The sequence below is a fragment of the Hibiscus syriacus genome, unplaced genomic scaffold (genome assembly GCF_006381635.1).
Source record: "Hibiscus syriacus cultivar Baekdansim isolate YM2019G1 unplaced genomic scaffold, ASM638163v2 tig00110270_pilon, whole genome shotgun sequence".
NCBI lineage: Eukaryota > Viridiplantae > Streptophyta > Magnoliopsida > Malvales > Malvaceae > Hibiscus > Hibiscus syriacus.
In genome coordinates, this window is record NW_024062656.1 from 893594 (window position 1) to 899593 (window position 6000).

Genomic DNA, 6000 nt, shown 5'->3' on the forward strand with positions numbered 1-6000 from the left:
CAGGATGGAGGCGTGGTCCATGTTGAGGCATCTCAGGCATAAAGGGACACTTAAGGAGTATGTGAGCCGATTCAAAGACTCATGCTCAAAGTCCCAAGTTTGACAGAAGAAGATGAGTTCTTCACCTTCATGTTCGGATTGAAGCCATGGGCAAAGAAAGTGTTGGAGCGAATGGAAGTCAAGGGGCTATTTGAAGCCTTGACAATCGTAGAGCCCATCAAAAAATTTGGAGTCAAGAAGAACAATACTTCCAAAGCAAATCCGAAATCTGAGGGTAGCGGCAAGAGATTCCGCGATGAAGGCCAGTCAGAGGATGAGGAAGGTTGTTCTTCGAGTGGCAAAGAAAGTCCACTCAAAGATGAACCAGGTGGTGGATCTGGTGAAAATGTGTGCAGTTTTGGTACAAGTTTGAGTGTCAAAGATGTTAAACCGAGGGTAAAAGTCGAGAAAACAAGGGGGCACAGACTTAAGATACCAGAAGTGTTTCAAAATTACCCGAGGGGAGCCGAGTCATCCAAGGTGATGGATGAGCCCAAGATCAAGTTGTCCAAAGAAGAGGACGAACCCAGGATCGAAGAGGCATTGAGAGTTGGCTCAATAAGGTTCATTTTTGCCAAGACAAGTAGAAGCCAAGTGCAGGAGGAGTTGTCCATGTCCAAGGAATTTGTCGAGCATGTTCGTGTAGAGAACATGGCTTCAGAGACCATCTTAAGAGAAGGGTCGAAGTAAGGGCTTGCCGAGGATGTTCAAGTGAGGAACAATCCTTCAAAGACTAGTGGACAAGAGTCGAAGGGAGCTAAGACGTTGAGAGACAAGGCAACCACAGAGAAACTGCCCAATAAAAAGTTAGTTTACAAGGCGGTGACTACAGACAAACTGAAGTTGTGTTCAACTTCAGTTGGCATGCTATGATAACAAGACCATAAATGTTGTTGCATTGATCGAGGTGTGAAGACAGATTAAAATCAGTCTTCAAGTGGGAGATTGTTAGTCAAATATAGGATGCATGGCAGCCGGTGGCTTAGAATTCAAAATGGGGCTGCTAATTTGTCAAAATTAGGCAGCATGGAATTGTTGAAAATGGAATGGATAATTACAAAATTGAGTCCCTAAACTTTAGGGTATTTTCAAAGATTAGTCCTTAAGCTTCAACTATAAATACCCTAACCCATTTAGCTTAAAATCATCCCAAAATCCCAAATCATTTCTTTCTCCCAATACTAGAGAGTTTCTTGTGAGTATTGAGTGTTTTGTAAACACCTGTAAATTTTCTCTCTTAGTAAAAGATCTGCAGCAGTCCGGAGACATAAGCAAATTGGTTGAACTCCGTTATGAATTTTGGGTATTATTTTTCCGTTTTTATTTCCATTCTCACTAATCTGGTTATAGGAAAATTACTCGTACTGAGTTTATTTCCAACATCCGCTTCCCAGGTTTGCCGGAATTTATGTTTAAAAAAAATCCTAACTTGCATCAGTAATTTTATTGGTAGGGTTACTAAAGTGGATCTATGCAAAGAGACAAACAATAGAAGGCGCTTCGCGAGAGTAGCAGTGTATATTGACCTCAAACAGCCGCTTATCTCCCGGATTTTGGGCGGAGAAAAAATCACAAGGGTGGAATACGAGAATCTCCCTTGCGTTTGTTACTCATGTGGAAGGTTTGGCCATTTGCAGGATAATTGCCCTTTCTTCAAGCATACGACGACGCAAGACCTTGCTAAAGGTAATCCCATGGAAGCTACTGTAACCAACCAAGGAGGGAAGTATCTTGCTGCTTGAACCGACTCCTAAAGAAAACATAAAAGGTGAGACTAGTTAATCGGACAAAAACCCTTACGGCCCTTGGATGGTTGTCGAAAGGAGGCGCCGGCGACCTCCGACCAATAACAGTAACTGTAAGAAAATTTTAGCTAAGGAAACTTACACTCAAGGATCCCGTTTTACAACCTTGACTGAGGATTCGGCTGGAATTGGAAAGGGAATCAAAACATAGGCGTTAAGGACGGATCTGATAGGGATATGCCCCCTCCAAAGGATTCAACTAGATTGGGTAGTGATAGTCATAATAAAAGGAAAGAGATACTTCCCATGCTAAATTACAAGAGGGCATATCTGGCCGAAGACACAAGAATATCCAGTGTGTTAATCCTAATTTGTCCAAGTCAATGGACCAGCATCTTATAGTTGTTAACGCCCGCAAACTCCCATGCACGTTCATTTTATTCCAAGTGTTATCCTGCCAGCATATGCTAACGGTCCCACGCAAGTGGAACACGTGATAGCCCCCATTCAGAGCTCCACGTCCTTGCCTCAACCAAGTTCCACCTCTATTCACAACAACGTGTCAACTGCCCTTGAGATAGGCACAACTAACGATCCTAGCCAGGTAAACCTTAACGGAACTCAATTCTATTTCAGTAATAACCCAATTTTTGAAAACTCTTTAGGTATGGCCGGAAAGTTATCGAACACAACTCTCGACCCCGGTCTCCACAAGGCAATTAGCTTCCACGAGGAGTCAAATCTTCAGAACTCTACCTAGAGCAGATTACATGAACTAAGTCTTAATAGACGCAAAGATAAAGTGAAGGATAGAAACTCGCCTTATGTCATTCGCAACAAGAATCTAAGGGTCAAGACTAACACGAGTAGCCAACCTACGGTTAGTGACTCAATCAAAGAAATTTTAAGCTCCATTCAAGGACAAACCCAGACTCGTAATTTGGAGTCTGTAAAGAATGATAAAGCCACCGCTCCCGGTCAGTGATGCTAATCCCTTACTTTCTTTTTTTGGTTATAGACCGTACAATTTTTTTTTGGAATTGTCAAGGCTGTGGCGGGATCGAATTCCCAAAAAATTTAAAGAGTATATGCATGATCATAAGCCAAACAAGAATATTAGAGGGCCGATAATAGGAAGGCCCTTTGGAGGGACGACCTTGGTAACTTGAATATTAGAAACGTTCCTTGGTTGTTAACTGGTGATTTTAATGTTATTCTCTCATGTGAAGATAAGAAAGGAGGTCTTCGGAAAAGTATCGGCTACTCTTACTTTCTTGAGTTCCTAGACAACCACTATCTTTTCGACCTCGGATTCAAAAGCCCTCAATTTACCTAAACTCGAGGAGAAGTATTCGACCGATTAGATCGAATGATAGCCAATGATGCTTGGAGCAGGATTGCACCAAGCTCGGCTATATATCACGTCCCAAGAATTAAGTCAGATCACCGGCCTATTTTGCTTCGTGACATTACTTCCTAATCATCGTACCACAAGTCGGCCATTCCGCTTCCTTGCTGGTTGGATCAAGCATCCGGACTATCAAGATTTTATCCGCGCTAATTGGTCCTTATATCATGCAGGAAAAGAAAAACTTAAGAACCAACTTGCTTCTGTCCAAGCTAATCTTGAGAGACATGGGTATAGTCATCTTCATGATGAAAAACTCGATATCCGTATTAAACTTGAGAAGATCCTTGACTATGAAGAACTTTTGTGGGAGCAGTAGACTTGCGATACTTGGTTGAAGGAAGGTGATCGTAACATAAAGTATTTCCATAACCGTGCACTTGCCCGCGGTAAAACTAACCGAATTAATGCTCTTCTCATTAATAATGGTAACTGGTGTTATGACGATGATACCCTTTGTACTGAAGCAGCTTCCTACTTCTCCAAGCTTTATCAAGCCAAGGGAGACCATCCGGGTAGATTTCCTATCACGAAGGCATTTCATATAATTTGTATAAAAATATGTAATTTTTTTATTTTTAAATAAAATGAAAAAGCAGTCTTTAAATTTAATAATGAATAAGTAAGTATTAACTTCATTATAATAAAAAAATCACAATATAGTTGAATGATTAAACTTTTGGTGGTTAATTTAAGGGTAAACAATGTCATTGACTATTCAATTATGCAGTCCTTTTATTTTAACCACCAACCTTTTAATTTTGTCAATCAGACAACTTAATTATTTAATTATTATCAATCAAACCACTTGGTTGACGAAAATGTTGATGTGACAGTTAACAAAATTGACATAATTCTATATTTAATCCTCAATCTTTATACATTCTATTCATTTGATCTTAATTTTTTAATTTAATTTAATAAATTTAATTATCTAATTGACATGAATGGGGTATTTTTTTAAATTTAATTACTTTATTTTTCACACAATCAAATGGTGACACATGTCACCCATCACATTGAATGGAAAATTAGCCATAGAAAAAATGATTCACGCAAAAGAAGTTGGGTAGGAATCAAACCAGCATTAGATGGGTTATGAATCATAATCCCAGCCACTAGGCTAAATACAATACTTGATTGTGAAATACCGAATTCAAGTTACATATTGTAACAAAATGATAGAAAAACGAAAAAAAATAAATTTAATATTTTTTATAAACTCATGTATATATTTTTAAGTCAAGTTATTTTTATAAATAATTATATGGAATTATTTGATAAAGTTAAAAACAATTTTTATATATAATCATTAAATTAAACTTTTTATTTAAGTAATAATTAATTTTTTTTACTATTATTTCATATACAAATTGGTTGCATTAACCCATCATCCTGAAACACAAGCACCGGCGTGGCGTGGCATGGCAATCCACTATCATCCTAACACTATTCTGCTTAAACAAAAACCTCGAGGCCTGCAGTATATCAGTCGCCGGGTAATGTAAGCCTATGTAAGGGTCCAAGTCCGGCCGTTTACGCTCGGCCACGACCTCCCCATGCTCATCCTCATGAAATTTATAAACCATTACCCTATGATATCCAGTAAGCTGTCTCACACTCTCCACAACCGTGTCACACAAAAGCTTAATATCGCCGCCGGGGAGCGACTGCAGCTCGGAAATCGCCCGCACGGCCAATTTCTGAGACTGGACAGCCCCGGCAATCGACAAAGCAGGGTCCTCAGTTCTAGCAGGCTCTAAATCAATCACAATTCCAACATCAATCCTATGTAAAATAGCGTAAAAGGGCTTCCCTGAATTCTTGGAGTGAATCCAAACCGGGTTCAGCAACGTGATTTCGCGGGCCGCGAAGGCTTTCTCCAACAAAACGGCGCCGGAAGGAGTGAAAAGCGTACGGACATCGGTCCCGATAGCGAGAACCTCGATCTTCTCCAAATTGGGAACCGACTGAGGAGTAATCCCGAGCATCTCACGCGCGTTCTCGCTGTAAGCGATGATACGGAAGCTGGGTTCGTTGACGGCGATCATGCAGCCGAACGGATGGATGTGACCGCCCCTCTGGATTCTAGACAAGTAAGCAGTGATTTGCTGCTCGGGGACCGATGGGGTATTAGTTCTCACCGACTGGGAGTAATCGAACGACTTGCCTGATTCACCCGACTGCTCGAACACAGCGTGGAGAAAGCATCGACTGTGTACTGAGCAATGGCTTTGCTCACCGAATCGGCTTGGTGATGGGCATGTGAAGCTCTCATATTGCTTGTGCCTGAAGCCATGGCTGTGTGTTTGTAGAGTTAAAGTGATCGTCTTTTTTGGAGGAAAATCTGGGTTGAGTGATAATGGGATAGGTTTTTGAGGAAAGGTAGTGTTGACACTTTGACACACCCACGTGGGCAAGAAGATGCCCATATCATCTCCTGCCATACTATCTGTGTTTTTTTTTTTTTTTTGGGATTGTTCTCAACTCTTTCGCCAGATTTGATATCCTAGTAAATTACATGTTTAGTCGTTCAATTACTATCATGATTATATTTTGTCACTCAACTATTTTTTTCAAAATAATACCTAAACTTATATTTTAATTTCATTTTAGTCACCCGTCGTTAAAAATTTGACAATTATGCTGACGTGTCATCATAGGATAATGTCATATCATTATTGAACAAAATAAAATAAAATTACTACGTCAATAATTCTGTTAACTTTTTAACGACGTGTGGTCAAAATATAAGTTTAGGTATAATTTTGAATAAAAAATAGTTAGATGACCGAAATAGAATCATGA

At 39.9% G+C, this 6000-nt stretch overlaps 1 pseudogene; it reads right to left on the bottom strand.

Annotated features, from left to right (window-relative positions):
- Positions 1-4533: 4533 nt before the first annotated feature.
- On the bottom strand, positions 4534-5491 carry LOC120115641 (annotated as a pseudogene).
- Between the last annotated feature and the right edge of the window lie 509 nt (positions 5492-6000).